Raw genomic sequence first — 15185 nt, forward strand, 5'->3', positions numbered from 1 at the left:
GTGCGTGCGCGCACACGCACACTCTAAAGAGTTCTTTTTTGATTGCGGCTCAATAGCACTCTCTCGCTCGCGGGCGCGCTCACTCTCGGTCTCTCTCTATAACAAAGACACTACACAAGACACATATTACACACACAGACATATATATATATATATACACATATATATACATATACATATATATACACATACACACATAGATATATATACAGAGATATATATAGATAGATAGAGAGACACAGTTACATATTTATATATATTTTCATATATACACACACATATATACATATATGCACGTATACACACACATACACACATATATATATATATATATATATATATATATATATATATATATATATATATATATATATATATATATATACACACGTGATCATGGTCGACTATCGGCATGAAACTCACCGTCTTCATTGACGATCTCTGACATGATAAAATTGGCCACCTGCTCTCTACTGACTGGTATGTTGATTTTAAGTTTCATGGATTCATAATCCTGTAATAGCCAAACAACTGTTGACGGTCCTTAAGTATCAAATTTAATTATCAAATAAACAAAGAAAAGGATCCAAATGAAATCAACATCCAGAATTCCACGAGTTTTGGTGTTTGTCTATTTCTATAGAGGTTCTCAGGAAATACGGAAGAAAGGCCCACACGTCGGGATTACATAGAGATATCAACGTGCCGCGCAATTATCTTACATCTAGAAGACTCCAGAAGCCACGGGAACAAAGCGGAGGCCGAACAGGGCCTGGCCCAGGGCGCCTGCCCTGAGGACCAGGGCGCCCGCCCCCTGTTGGAGTCCAATCAAGACACTCTTTCGGGATTAAGCTCCACCGACCTAAAGGATCAAGGATAACCATTCAATCAATGTCGGTTTGATCCAACGGCCCATATTCACTTGAAAGGACTATAAAACCAGACCCCCTGGCCCCTGGAGGAGAGAGCCTCTCAACCCTAAGTCATTATTCTTCAAGGAAGAAGAAGCCTCTGATCAAGCCTAGAACCACCACATCAATTAGACATCTAGATTAGCATAGCTACATAGGATTAGAACTAGAAGGAGTCAATCTTTGTTTGGTTTCCGGATCTGTCAAGAGAATTCTTGATAATTCTCTAATTGTTCTTCTAATTGTTCATCTTTGTTCTTCAATATTATGAATATGACTTTGTTCTACTTTAATATATTGCTTATGACTTTGCTCTACTTGTTTATATTCAAGATTATATTGTTCTTAGTTTATCATAGTTATATACTTGGCTTAGTTAGATTGGATCTATATACATGTTTAGGATCGTATAGCGTTTATCCATCGGATCCATGGGTAAATGATAGATATTGTGTAGGCGTGGTGCTTATACCGTATTTATCTGCGATTGTACCCAATATGCCAGATCGTGGGGTAGTTCGTGATAGTGACAGCTTCATTGATTCTTATATAGTCCCCCTCTCGTGTATTGGGCTGGCAGAGCAATATTATTATAGGGGAGTGACTGCTATGTTTCTCATATTCCTTGCTAATATCACTATGCATGGGTGTAGTCTTTTCTCTCAATGATTGCTAAGTATACTTGCACTAACTATGATAATGCTAGACTATGTAGTTAAGAATAACTTAGGAAATATTCTTGTAGTTCGTCCTAATTCCATTCTAATGACTTGCTAGAATATCTAATTGAGGTGCTTATCATATTTATTATGTGGCTAAGTTATGCTGATCAGATTAATTATCTTTGTCACTATTCATTACTTTATATATCTTTTATGTGACACTTATCCCTGTATGAAAGAGTTAGATACTCAATCTTATATTCCATTCTATAATCAACATTGATGATTGCTAATCCCTTCTCAGTGGTAAAAATATAAATAACGATACCCGGAATACTTCCCGGTTAAAATGCTACATCGGTATTAATCTGTGCGTTTGCAGATCCCATTTGTTATTTATCTAGATGAGCAATTGCATATTTCAATACCGCGTCTCTCATGTCGTGCTAGGGATGACAACTTGGCTTAAGTGGTATGAGGGATAGGTTTGGCATTTTTTGGCGCCGTTATCAGAATTAGAAAACTAAGTCTACTTTTGGTAATGACGTTAAGAATACCCAACAAGCATTTTTGGCGCCGTTGCCGGGGAAGGTTGATTACTAATCAGGAATGAATATAGAATTTTGAGTTATCATTTGCATCACTAATATGATTGAGCTTATCAATTCTCTCATACAGTTTTACCCCGATATTTTTCTATTTTATCTTATGAAGGGTAATGTATGAATAGAAGACATCTTCCAGGAAATTTTGTTGACAATCCCGAAGCATTATTCAGAAAAACAAGAGCCAAGCTCAAGAAGGGATCATCAACACTTCAGCACGAAGCTTCATCCAATCAAGAAGATCACCAGAACTTGTCTTCAGTGTTCGAAGCCATGGCGAATAAATCGATCCATGAGTTCTCAGCTCCCACTACGGACAACATCCGCACTTGACCTGCTGCAGAGATCGGCGGCAACTTTGAGCTCAAGCCTGGACTTATCAACATGGTGCAATCCAACCAATTCTGTGGGAAGGCACACGAAGATGCTAGTGCTCATCTCCAACACTTTCAGGAGATTTGCAGCACATTTACCATATCAGGAGTCTCTAGAGATGCTATACTACTTCGCCTCTTTCCATTCTCACTGTTAGGAAGAGCGAAGCAGTGGTTCTACGCTACAAAGGAGAAGAATACTACGTGGGCACTCTGCTCCACGAACTTTCTGGCTAAGTTCTTTCCCATGGGCAAGACCAATGCTCTCCGAGGCAAGATTACAAGTTTTCAGCAACAACATGATGAATCTGTTCCAGAAGCATCGGAGCGCTTCCAAGACTACATCCTAGAATGTCCCCATCATGGAATGGAGAGTTGGCTACTAATGCAGACATTTTATCATGGGCTCGGCAACAGTGCCCGAGAGACCATGGATGCTGATGCCGGAGGAGCATTCTTATCACTTACCATATCACAAGCCACAGCTCTTGTGGAGAAGATGGCATCCAACCAAAGCTGGAATGCAGAGAGGACCCAGACATGCAAGAGAGGTGGAGGCATGCATCAGCTCAAGGAGGTAGACATGTTGTCTACTAAGCTAGACCTGCTCATGAAGAAGCTCAATGATAGAGCTGGAGATAAGAAAGAAGTTATGCACATCTACGACTCTCACATGACTTGTGAGGAGTGTGGAGATACTGGACACTCAGGCAATCACTGCCCTCAGATGCTTGAGGATGTGAACTACATCAACAATAACAACAACTACTACTACAACCGTCCTCAGCAAAATCAAGGTTGGAATCAACAGAGGCCTAACTACTCAGGTAATTATCAAGGTAACAATTCTTACAATAATACTAATAATTTTCCACCTCTGAGAGAGTTAGTATCTAATCAAGGAAAGCTAATGGATAACCTATCTAAGAAATTGGCATCTAATGATAAAATGCTAGAAAATATAAATAATAGAATGGATAATTTCTCTACTGCCATCAAGAATCAAAATAGCTTTAATAAGATGATTGAATCTCAGTTAAATCAAATAGCTACTGTTGTTCCTGCTACTAACCCCGGTATACCATCACAACTGGAAGGATTAGAATCTGCAAATCTTGTAGACATGTTTGATGCAGGTAACTACTGGAATAACCCCGTCACTGAAGTTACTACTGACCTTCTGCCGGTCAAGAGAGGCGATCCAGGATGCCCCGTCATCCCGATCTCCATCGGCATGGTGGTCTTCCCAGAAACACTCTGTGACTTTGGCTCTAGCGTCAACATTATGCCCAGGGTACTCTATGAAAAATTATTTACATATCCTTTATCAGAAACAACCATGTATTTGCAGTTTGCAGATCAGACGATAAGTTTTCCAAAAGGAATATTGAAGAACCTTTGTGTCCGAGTTGGTACCTTGTACGCCCCAGCACACTTCTTGGTGATAGAGACCGGTAATGATGAGAGGGCACCCATCATCTTAGGGAGGCCATTCTTGAACACCTCGGGAGCTGTCATCTATGCTAGTGATACCAAGATCAGTTTTTAGATCAAAGGGAGAAAGGAGACGTTTTCCTTCAAGAACTAGACTACACAAATTCCAGACCAATCCCGACATGAACCAAGGAAGAGGACCAACAGGAGGAACAGGAACAAGCAAGTATGGACCGAGTCAGCTAAGATGGTCACTGCAGTTCATGAAGGTCAAGATTATCAACTTAAGTCACCGTTTCTGACCAAGAAGGACGACCCAGAAATGCCAAGCATCTATTGCGCCATAAATGGGTACAACTTCTACAAGACGTTTTACGACATCGGATCGGGCATCAACATAATGGCCGCAGTCACCTATCGGCTCTTGTTCGGAACCATGCCCCTAAAACCAACATACATTCGGCTCCAGATGGCAGATCAGACGTTTCGAGAGGTTAAAGGAAAAGTAACTGATGTTCCTGTCAAAATAGACGATCATTTTGTCTACACAGACTTTCAGGTTATTGACATGGGAGAAGATGAGTACGATCCACCCATCATCCTTGGAAGACCGTTCCTCAGCACAGTTAAAGCAATCATCTCCATTGGAACTGGAGAAGTCCATATGCACTTCCCCTCAGAGAAGGTACGCCACTATTTTACTGACCCTAACTATATCGTTGAAGACTCTAAGCAGGTCAGAACAAGAAGAAAACGACACAACCACAACCAGAGGAGGGAAATTATCAAGGACGGAGGGACAGACTACGAAGGAGAAGTGATAAGGTCAGAAGACATACAGTTTAAACAGAATTAACCAGAAGAGATCGTAGCACCGAGTCAGGTGTGGAAAGAGAAGATAACTATACATGAAGAAGAGGCGCTGCCGGAAGCACCGACTACGCCACCCAATGAATCCCAGGACAATTAAGAAAATAGAGAGTCCCGTTCGGAGGACTTAAAAACACCGAACGCCTTGCCAAGAGGTAAACTTGGTAGTAATCTTTTCCCTTTCAATATTTAAAATAGTTTACATAGTTAATCATGTTCATACTATCATAAAAAAAAGAAAAGAAAAATGTTAAAAAAACAGTAAGCCCCATGTGAGTATGCGAGTGGCATGAAACCCATAAGTACATTCACTGTGGTGGCATAAAAATAAAATAAATATTTCATTTCTACTTTATAAAATGAAAATATAAAAATAGGGAGTAATATTTATTGAGGAGGCTCAACATGATAAAGGCTAGATATTTATGCTAACACCTAATCAGTTCCACAAAGCTTCGTTGTCTATTTGAGCTCCACAGAATTTAAGAATCAAGAAGACTAGCGGTCGGAGGACATTCTAATCGCTGTCAGGATACTGTCGACTTTCAAATACACCTCTGCCACCTGCTAGCTACATCAGAAGAAATTACGTCAAAATTGAGCTTGGGGGAGAGCACCCCCATTTATCCCGCTAAGTATTTCTATCTATCTTTATACTTATACTATAAATATACATAACTATGAGAAAACCAAATAAAGATTTTATATATATCTTTTGCTTAGTGTGTTTAATAAATAAATAAAGTGGCTATGCTAAACTGAATCTAAATAAAACTCTAGCATGGATATGATGAATAGTTGCTCTGCCTAATTTTTAAAATTTGAGTTCTCTCTCAAGTTTAGACATAACTGTTATAATTTAAAGCTTGCTCTAAACCTAAACTTGTGGGAAGAAAACTTGATCTGAAGTCTAAGTTGTTAACGGATATGATATAGGATGGTTGAGCTGCTGTTTATCTGTTCCTAGAGATGCTAGAATTCTAGAGAATTTTATCTTTGAAAATCTTTAAAATAATACATGATGAGTTCCTGTATGATGAGAGTTTAAATTCCTACCACAGCTATATATACATGCTTGCTAGACTTTGAGCCACACATTTACTTTTTACTGCTTATGAGCATTGAGTGTGGTCAAGCTGTGTTAGACCCTTAGGAGCTTGTCATGTGGTTAAATCAAGATTCACTTGCACGTTCACTCACACATGCTGCTTCTACTCCGGAAGTACGCATCCGCATATATCCACCCATTTCCATCTCCAGAACCACCCAAAAACATTCTACTCCTAATCCGGGAGAGAATAGCCAAAAACATTTCTGTTTTCCCCTGTGAAATAAATTCTCAAGTTATCTTGGTTACTACCACTTGCTATATTATTTCATGAGATGAGTGCTCTAAAAAAAGATAGAAGAAATACGAGGAAATAAAAAGGGGCAAGTGCCGAAACCTCGAAAGAAAAGAAAAAGTGAGACGAGAGGTAAAAATGGACAAGTGTCCGACAGTAGAATTAGGGGTACAAGATACCCACCTGAGAGAAAAGAAAAGGAAAAGATAGAGCATCTCATTCTCCTCACAAAGTTCAAAAAGCAAGGAAGGTATGTATCCCCTCAAAGAGCAAAAGTAGAATTAGATTTTCACCATTGTTATCAACATATACCATTCAATCGCCACACATGCACATCTTGATTTGACTTATTGATTTGTTTCTTTGGATCCATGGTTTGACTATACAATAAATGTCTTGTGAGTTGTATACTTTATCTCCCACCTATGAGCTCCAGATGTTAAAGCCTTATTAGAGTAGGGTGAGAGAGAGAAGGCAATGTCACTATGCTTTATACCACAAATACTACATATTTTGAGAGAAGGCATATACCATCACTGCCTTGGTGAGGATCAAAAAATACCACAAAAGAGAGATCTGAGAGAGTCATACAAGGAATCTCTGAGTTTTATTTGAAAATCTGCAAAAACTCCAGAGCTATAGCTGATCAAGAATAAGAGACATGGCACTTGACTAGACTGTTCTATCTTTTAACTACTCAAGACAGAAGTAACGGTTACAAGTCCCATGGTGCAAGGTAAAATGAATAAGTTTTAAGTCTTGACAGTTTACTCTAACTCAGAGATGAGACCTTATTTAAAAGCATGTGTAACGTCAACTTTTAAAGGCATTACAGCAACTTCTAATCCATCGCTTGAGATTATCCTTAATCAGGGACGAGCAAGAGGTAAGCTTGGGGGAGTTTATTGACGGTCCTTAAGTATCAAATTTAATTATCAAATAAACAAAGAAAATGATCCAAATGAAATCAACATCCAGACTTAGGGTTTTATCTGACAAAATTCCACGAGTTTTGGTGTTTGTCTATTTCTGCAGGGGGTTATGAGGAAATACGGAAGAAAGGCCCACACGTCGGGATTACATAGAGATATAAACGTGCCGCGCAATTATCTTACATCTAGAAGACTCCAGAAGCCACGGGAACGAAGCGGAGGCCGAACGGGGCCTAGCCCAAGGCGCCCGCCCTGAGGACCAGGGCGCCTGCCCCATGTTGGAGTCCAATTAGGACACTCTTTCGGGATTAAACTCCACCGACCTAAAGGATCAAGGATAATCGTTCAATCAATGTCAGTTTGATCCAACAGTCCATATTCACTTGGAAGGACTATAAAACCAGACCCCTTGGCCCCTAGAGGAGAGAGCCTCTGAACCCTAATTCATTATTCTTCAAGGGAGAAGAAGCCTCTGATCAAGCCTAGAGCCACCACATCAATTAGACATCTAGATTAGCATAGCTAGAAGGAGTCAATCTTTGATTGGTTTCTGGATCTATCAGGAGGATTCTTGGTAATTCTCTAATTGTTCTTCTAATTGTTCATCTTTGTTCTTCAATATTATGAATATGACTTTGTTCTACTTCAATATATTGCTTATGACTTTGCTCTACTTGTTTATATTCAAGATTATATTGTTCTTAGTTTATCATAGTTATATACTTGGCGTAGTTAGATTGGATCTATATACATGTTTAGGATCGTATAGCGTTTATCCATCAGATCCATGGGTAAATGATAGATAATGTGTAGGCGTGGTGCTTATACCGTATTTATCTGCGATTGTACCCAATATGCCAGATCGTGGTGTAGTTCGTGATAGTGACAGCTTCATTGATTCTTATATAGTCCCCCTCTCGTGTATTGGGCTGGCAGAGCAATATTATTACAGGGGAGTGATTGCTATGTTTCTCATATTCCTTGCTAATATCACTATGCATGGGCGTAGTCCTTTCTCTCAATGATTGCTAAGTATACTTGCACTAACTATGATAATGCTAGACTATATAGTTAAGAATAACTTAGGAAATATTCTTGTAGTTCGTCCTAGTTCCATGCTAATGACTTGCTAGAATATCTAATTGAGGTGCTTATCATATTTATTATGTGGCTAAGTTATGCTGATCAGATTAATTATCTTTGTCACTATTCATTACTTTATATATCTTTTATGTGACACTTATCCCTGTATGAAAGAGTTAGATACTCAATCTTATATTCCATTCTATAATCAACATTGATGATTGCTAATCCCTTCCCAGTGGTAAAAATATAAATAACGATACCCGGAATACTTCCCGGTTAAAATGCTACATCGGTATTAATTTGTGCGCTTGCAGATCCCATTTGTTATTTATCTAGATGAGCAATTGCATATTTCAATACCGCGTCTCTCATGTCGTGCTGGGGATGACAACTTGGCTTAAGTGGTATGAGGGATAGGTTTGGCATTTTTTGGCGCCGTTATCAGAATTAGAAAACTAAGTCTACTTTTGGTAATGACGTTAAGAATACCCAACAACAACATCATCAGTAAACTCAAAAACACAGTGTATATGCCTGAATAGTGTGTATACGCAAAAAGCATCATCAATGCATTCGCTGTTGACGGTAGTTAACGTCAACATTTTATAGTCAAATAAAAATACATAAGGGCACAAGTGAGATCACCCACAAAGGTTTAGTGTTTAAACTAGTAAGTTCCACGAGTTTTGGTGAATCTCTGCTTTCCACGGGAGTATTCTAGGAAATTATCAAGGAGGACTTATTCGTCAAATGAAACAAGTGAATTATTGTGTGAAATATACGTGTGAAGGCTCACAAGGCACTAAAACACAAACCACCAAAGATGGGCCCGAAAGGCCTTGTTGGAGGGCCAGCCAGCCCTACCCCCATGTCGACTGGCCTGCCATGGTGCCTCCTCGCCTCTAGCTTCCAGAAAATTTCTCCACCGCCTCCTAGGATGCACCTTCACTGTACCTCAATGTCAGTTTGATCTAAGGGCTCACGTTTATCCCACTAGGCTATATAAGGAGATCCTAATTCATATCTTAGGGGATCAATTGAAGAGGTGTCCCATGGAAGGATAACCTCTCCTTTAGATCAACATTAGAAGAATTAAGACTTGCTCTTCAATATAGTAGAATAGATCTAGTTGAGAGTTAAGGAGAGTCAAGCTATGCTCAAGTTCTAGAGGAGTCTTCAAAGATTAGGTATATATTTGTACCTTATCTTTGTAAGACTTATGCTTTAATATATTATTTTCTCTATTTACTTTTATGTCTTTCAAATGTATCATACCTTTGCATGGGCTCTCCGCTTGAATCGGGGGCTCTAGTTATCGTACATGATTAGAGTAGTAATCAATAGTATAAACATGGTGTCTAGCCTATAGGTTATCTGAGATTGTACCTAACCCTATGGATAGTTGTAGTAGCCCTAGGTGGTGATAGCCCTGAGGGCAGATGTAGTCCACCACACTCGGGTTAGTGATTGTAGGACCGCAGTCAGAGCTTCCTAGCCCCTTTGTGGTTAGTGTTCTGATATCCTGAAGTGTTATTATGTGATCACTATATCTATCTATACATCAATTATCATAGAACCAAAGTAATAGAGAAGTATATAGGAACCTTAAACTTTCCCATTGTCCTCTCAATTTAGCTAAACTACTCTTTTATCATGGAATTCTCCTATGTGTGTTTCTTTATTCATAACCCATATCATTTACCACTCACCCCACTTTAGTCTAGTTGGTATATTAAGTTAGTAGATACGTGACGGCGAATTATTAGTCTCTTTAGCTACTGTTGTCCAGTGGATAAATATGATACTCTAGAATACTTCTAGGTAAAAGCTATAACGGTATTTGTGCGCTTGAAGAATTCTCTGTGTACGTTAATAAATACCAATAAGGTTTTTGGCATAGTTGCCAGGGAAGCAATTGACATAAAGATTTTGATAATGATCTTGATGTCTACTAATTTAGTGTACCACTAGCATTAGTACGATTATCCCTATTCTATTGAGTTGTGGAATAGACAGGACATCATACATCATTTTGACCTTCTAGCAAGATTCTACAAGAAGAAAAGGAAGAACAAGAAACATTGAAGAACCCAAGGTGCCTGAATATTCAAGATCCATCAACATTAGAATACTGCCATCTCACGAGTTTGTGTATAAATATATATTATTCTAACCATGTGTAGATTGGAGAAAATGTCATTATCAAAAGAATCTGAATCACATCTCAAGTGACAGAAAAAGACATTGCACTACTAACAAATTCCATCTTGTAAGTCATGGTAAGTATGATCAAGAAACATGAGATAGTCTTGCTCATGGACTTTAAACTTTATGAGTAATTATCTTTTATATTCCTACATTCCACTGCATGTTTCATTCATTCCATACATACATGTCACTTGCATTTACAAAAATCTCTCACCATTATCATGCTTCGTCATCTCTATGTGAATAAATGTGATTAGTGCTTTCATGCCATCTTTGTCTATCATAGTAAGTTTTGGTTTCAAAGTACTGGATATACTTCCAAAGACTTTTTAAATTAAGCATGATGCTTAGGTTAGATAGTCTTTCTTAATCAAATTAGACATGGAGTTTAGTTTGGTTATTCAACTAAAAATTGCTTGTGTGGACATTGGTTATTTTGTCAAACTAACCCCTCCAGAAAACTCTCAAATTCCAACTGAGTAAGTCCTAAGATGATCTCAAATCATAGATGAATCAAGGCATATGATGAACTTCCACCTTGTGCAAAAGGAGACACAACTCATTCTTCATGGAAGGAAGAACTGTAAGTATCAAATTTTATTCAATTTGTCTTTTGTTGCAAGTTTCCTTTGTCTTGAGCCATGCTAGAATGTAGCAAACAAACAAAATTTGTTATAAAACATGATAAATAAAATCTATGCTAAAGTAATCTTAAAACCATCTTCTCATAGATAAAGATTACACAAATTATGGACAACAACCTGTATTTCAAATTTATTGTATTCCCTTAGGTATGTGTCTATTAACATTTTACATAAAAGAATCTGTGCTAAGCCTATTCATCATGGAACATATAAGGAGATGAGTGTCATATAACAAGATCTACAACCAAAGCACTCACTCAAAAAATGGATGAACAAAGCACATGCCATGAGCAATGTCTGAGGACATGGGAGCTATAACACACTCTAAGGGATGTTTCAACATTCACACTTGACTTTAAGTGTTGAGCAATAGCAAAGTTCAACAATGGGGGAGGAAGGTTGAAGGATATCTGGTAGTCTAGAAAGGCCTAGAGGGGGGGTGAATAGGCCTGTCAAAACTTAGACTTCAACTTTTATTAGTTTCACTGGGCAGGGTGGCACTGCTGGCCTATTGATGGTATATAACCATCACCTTTATATCAACAAGAAGAATGAAAAAGGGCACAAAACATTCATCAACATAGAACTAGGGGGTATCAGAAAATAGCCCAATGAGGCCCACATGTCATGATTACATAGTGAGAAATGAGATATCATAGCCATGTACTATTGATATTAGACACACACAGAGAGAAATAATCCGCAAGTGCATGGATATCAATGAGCACTTCACCCGGGAGATATTCCAGAGTATCGTTATTTATTTATTCGCTAGGAGAAAGCCGTGCATCTGACTGACTTAAATCTGTACTTAACCCCTAGGTTGCAAGACAAAATAGTGAGATATGAGCGATATAAAGAGGACTCCTTCATCAGTTTTCCTCCAACCTGTGGTAAGCTATGTAGTTATTATTCTAAGGGGGCACTTAAGGAAAAGAGACACCTCAAAGGATGCTTAACCTTGGCACATAGTTTCCTACCTTACCTTCTGACGGGACATGGATTATAGAGACACGAGGAGACTGTCACTTCCCCCCAATGCTACCATAAATCTGACCAGATAGGGAGTACCTACGAGTATTCCAAGCCCAAGCACCATGCTTACGCTACGAATGATTACTCTATTCCTAATGCAAAGTGAATAAAGTAAACCCATAAACTAAAGAACAATAAGAACAATAAACTTACTAGTATTAGAAGTTGAATTGTCGAATGATCCTAGAACCAAGCCTCAGGTTAGGAGACTTGATCCCACACATATAAGAAAGAAGACACTGATATGTTGGGCTTCCTCCACTTCTAACTCCACCCTATACTCTCTTAATCTCTCTTGTTACTAAAACCCTAAAGAGATAGATCCATTCGAGGGACCCCTCTCTGGCTAATTCTCTCTAGAAAATATGAATTAGGGTTTTAGAATTGGCACTAAGGTAGGGGGTCAGACTTGTATTTATAGCCCCCTAGGAAGCACCACAACCCTCGGATCAAATCAACCTTGATAGATGGCCAAGATTACTCCTCAAAGGCGGTGGAGGTAGGATCTGCAAGGTGGAGCCTGATTGGATGAGGTAGTGGGGCGGGCTCCCCTGCCTTACGGATGGTCGCCCGGCTCTCGAACCCGATTTGCTTCTCGTTTGATCTGGAGCACCCTCGAACCTTCTAGATTACTCCTAAGTTGCAGTTCGCGGTATTCTCTTTATGTAAATCTGACATGTCGACCATCTTTAGTTGTTTTTAGCTGACACCCTACAGAAATAGACATTCACTAAAACTCATGGAATTCTGTCAGTGATAACCCTATATCTACTAGATGTTTGCATATAGATCCATTTTTATGTCTAGTTGACGGTTAAAATTAGGAGTTATCTACCATCAACAAACTCTCCCAAGCTTATCCTTTGCTTGTCTCTGAGCAAAGATAAACTCAGTGATGGATCAGGAGTTGCTACAATGCTTTTACGCCTCAAAAGTACACATGTATTCAAACAAGAACCCTCCTCCAGATTAGAGTGAACTATTTTGACTTGAAACTCACTCATATTAGCTTCCACCATGGGGCTTGTAACCATCACTTGGGTCTTGAGTAGTTGAAAGATAGAACAGTCAAGTCAAGTGCTATATTTCTTGCTCTTTAATCAACTAGTATTCTAGTGTTTTTGCAAGATTTTTAAATAAAACTCTGAGTTTCCTTGTATGACCCTTTCAAGTCTCTCATTTGTGGTATTTCTGGATCCTTACCAAGGCATGAATGATGTGTGCGTTCTCTCTACTCTTAGAATATGTGATATTTGTGGAATTAAGGCATAGTAGCATTATACCCTCTCTATCTCTCACCCTACATCTAGTAGGCTTATGTGGAGCTCATAGGTGGGGAGATAGCTCAAACATACTTGCAGACATATGTTGTATAGTTAAACCATGGATCCAGAGAAACTAGTCATACAATCAAATCATATGGGCACGTGGATGAGAGGAATGAAATGAGTGATATGAATGGTTGTTGACGGTCCTTAATGCTCACATTTAACCATCAACTAATCATGGAAAAGGATCCAAATGCAACCAACACCTAGACTTAGGGTTTTATCTGACAGAATTCCACGAGTTTTGGTGTTTGTCTATTTCTGCAGGGGGTTATCAGGAATTATAGAAGAAAGGCCCACACGTCGGGTTTACATAGAGATATTAACGTGCCGCGCAATTTTCTACCATCTAGAAGACTCCAGAAGCCACGGGAACGAACGGGAGGCCGAGAGGGCTCAGGCACAGGGCGCCCGCCCTCCCTTACTGGGCGCCCGCCCTCCCCCCTGGACCAATCAGGGTGAAGTTCGGGGATCATGCTCCACCGACCTAATACTTCAAGGAAAACCACACGATCAATGTCGGTTTGATCCGACGGCCCAGATTCACTTGAAGGGACTATAAAACCAGACCCCCTGGCCCCTGGAGATCATACCTCTTCTACAGAATCAAAGTTAGGGTTACAATTCTTCATCCAAGTAGAGAGGATCCCTCTAGTTCTTCTAGTTCTACCTCTAGTTCATCTAGATCTAGTTCTAGTTCATCTAGTTCTAGTTCTAGTTCCTCTAGTTCTAGTTCTAGTTAGTTCTAGTTGTAATCTAGAAAATAGGGAGAGAGAGAAGAGGAGAGCGGAGGAGGAGGAGCCGGATCTGTCGGATCTTCCTCAACATTGTACTTTTGCAGCAACTGGTTCGTTCTTCATCGTTCTCCACGTTCTTCAATTCATAATCCTGAGTTCTTTAATTACTTTTATTTACATTCAAGTTATTTATTGGATTCCCGCTTGCATCAAGTGCTCTAATCTTTGCAACATTAGAGTAGTAATTAATAGATTAGACGTGGTGTTTAGTCTTGCAATTACCTGGAATTGCACCCAATCCTGCGGATTGTTGTGGTAGCCCTAGGGTAGTGACAGCCCTAACGGTCGACGTATTCCACCTCGTTCGGATCGGTGTTTGTAGGACCGTAGTCAGAGCTTCCTAGCCCCCTTCTCATCTCTTTCTGTGGTTAGTGTTCTGATGTCCCGAAATAGATAATCTTGAAGTAATTCTTGATTCTTACATCAACTAGAGAACTCTCAGGAAACTTCCTCTCTTCCCACCAAAAATAATTATATAGTTATCCTTGGGCGATCTTGAATCCTAATTAGTACACTCACGTTCCCTGTGGAAAATCGATACTCTGGAATACTCCCGGGTGAAAGCTACATCGGTATCCGTGCGCTTGCGGATTTTTCTGTTTGCATTTAAAATACCCAACAATGGTGATGATGATGGTGGAGATCTAATTCTACATTTGCTCCTTAGGGATATATACATCCCTATCTGGAACTCTAGAAACTTTGGGAATTACTTCGGCTGTCCATTCATTTTTTTTGTTTCTTGGGACATTTGTCCTCTCTTCTTTTTTTAAGAACAGCCAAGCCTCTTGATGGAACTGTATCATAAGAGAGTATTTAACTAAAGTAACTGGAGCTTTATTGGGTGATGGAAAAGGATAGGATGGTGACATATATTTTTAGTGTTCACTCCTAGTGTAGGAGTAGAACATTTTTGAATGAATAAAGTGTATGTATGTGTATAGAGGAATACGTAC

Source organism: Sorghum bicolor, chromosome 10 (genome assembly GCF_000003195.3).
Source record: "Sorghum bicolor cultivar BTx623 chromosome 10, Sorghum_bicolor_NCBIv3, whole genome shotgun sequence".
NCBI classification, from domain to species: Eukaryota; Viridiplantae; Streptophyta; class Magnoliopsida; order Poales; family Poaceae; genus Sorghum; species Sorghum bicolor.